Below are 2,173 nucleotides of genomic sequence, written 5' to 3'. Positions count from 1 at the left end.
TATATATATATATACTATATATATATATATATATATATATATATATATATATATATATATATATATATATATATATATATATATATATATATATATATATATATATATATATATATATATATATACTCCACACCTCAAGCCAAGCTCACTGACTTCGGTGGAGTACTGCAACCGCAGGGGAAGCCGCCGTGCGTGATTGCCTGATGAGTAATCTATAAATAGAATTACCATCGTTTGATATGATCACATATTAGGAGAAACTCTTAGGGGCTACCAATGGAACCGGACGTTCACCTATTTGTGCGTAATAGCTCTGTGTGGGAGGCGTTCTGCTTTGTGAACGTCACATGTTCCTATGGGCGAACAACTTACTACCATCGACGGTGGTACGTATTAGGGTTGTAGGGTTTTAGGGTGTGTTTTCTTCAGCCACTTCCCATCGAACTCTCACCGCCTTTTGCGGCTGTCTTTAGAGCCTGCTGGCTCTATGCGCATGTCTCAGACCAGATTTTACAGCAAAAAAAAAGCCTCTAAACCTACCCAGCACCGCTGCTGCTGTTGGGTGTGGCGTGCTTGAACTGACCCGTAGTCGGGTTGTGCCGAGGGCTCTTTCGGAGTGGGTCATGTGATCCGCCTCTGCAGTACGTCTGTGTAGTTACTATCGGGTTTATAGTCGTACTCCGGTGGTGAACGCGATGGTGCAAGCTAGGACTCGGTTCTATGGTGGACGATATACATAAAGCACGTACACCCACAGCGAATACCCTAAACCCTAAAGCACGTACACACACAGCGACTATTGACTCGCCCTATTGACATCGTCTGTTGGCACCTGAATTCATTGCATTGGGCAATGGGGCTCTTGGGAGGAGTGCGTTCATCTGTGTAGCCCGCCTTATGGAATGGGATAATCAAAGAAAGCCCACTCGCACGTTTACTGATTCGGTGTATGTACATGACTGATATTTATTTCTGGAACCGTTGCATTCCTATTGTATGGCCCCACTTCTGAGCTATAGACTCTGAAATGGACCAACTAGTATCCGATATCATCGCAATTTAGGCTGCATGCTTGAGTACCCTTATAGCCTCTAGAAGCACGGTTGACATTGAGTCTGTCTCCTTCTCACATGTCGCTTCAACCCCACTTCGAGTGCACCACTATGCCTGAGTTTTCTAGGGTTTTAGGGTTTCTAAACCATCGGAACTGAAGGGAATCAGCTGTGTACACAACCGAAAACAATAATCGAAATCTTCTATAAAACTAAAATAACGCCAGCATAGATAGACGGTGATGGTGGACCAAAACATGAATAAAAAAGAGTAGTCATATCAACTTGGGATTGGTGCTCGAAGGGAGAAGCTATTCAGCAGTACTGTGGAAACTATGGGTGACCATGGCATGTACAGGGATGAGTCTACAATAGTCTTATCAGCTATTCAGTAGTATCAGTCACGCCTTGTGCCTAGCCCAGTCCCCGCCCTGTGGTAGCTATGGGTGACCATGGCATGTACAGGGATGAGTCTGCAATAGTCTTATCAGCTATTCAATGGTATTAGCCACGCACTGTGCCTAGCGCAGTCAACTTCTTGTGGGAACTATGAGCTTCCATGGTATGTTAAATGATGAGTCTACAATAGTCTTATCAGCTATTCAGTACTATTAGCCACGCACTGTGCCTAGCCCAGTACACGCCCTGTGGTAGCTATGGGTTACCATGGTATGTAAAATGATGAGTCTACAATAGTCTTATCAGCTATTCAGTAGTATTAGCCACGCACTGTGCCTAGCCCAGTCCACGCCCTGTGGTAACTATGGGTTTCCTTGTCATATATATAGAAATTGTCGTTCTGGTAATTTTCATTCACTGTCCAAGTGTGTCCAAGTGCATTTTATTTGCAAGGAACCGATCACGCAGGAGCCAAACCGAACTTAATATAAGCTAAAAAAACTTCATATAAGCCAAAACAAACTCTATATAAGCCAAAACAAACTTTATCTTAGCCAAAACAAGCTATATATACGCCAAAAAAAAACTTGATATAAGCCAAAACGAACTATGTACATGCCAAAACAAACTTTGTGGAAGCCATGACAAACATGATATAAGCCAAGACAAACACTATATAAGCCAAGACAAACACTATATAAGCCAAAACAAACTTTATTTGC

Source organism: Sphaeroforma arctica (assembly GCF_001186125.1).
Source record: "Sphaeroforma arctica JP610 unplaced genomic scaffold supercont1.1133, whole genome shotgun sequence".
Taxonomy (NCBI): domain Eukaryota; class Ichthyosporea; order Ichthyophonida; genus Sphaeroforma; species Sphaeroforma arctica.
The sequence above is the reverse complement of the archived record's forward strand: the minus strand, read 5'-3'. Positions refer to the sequence as shown.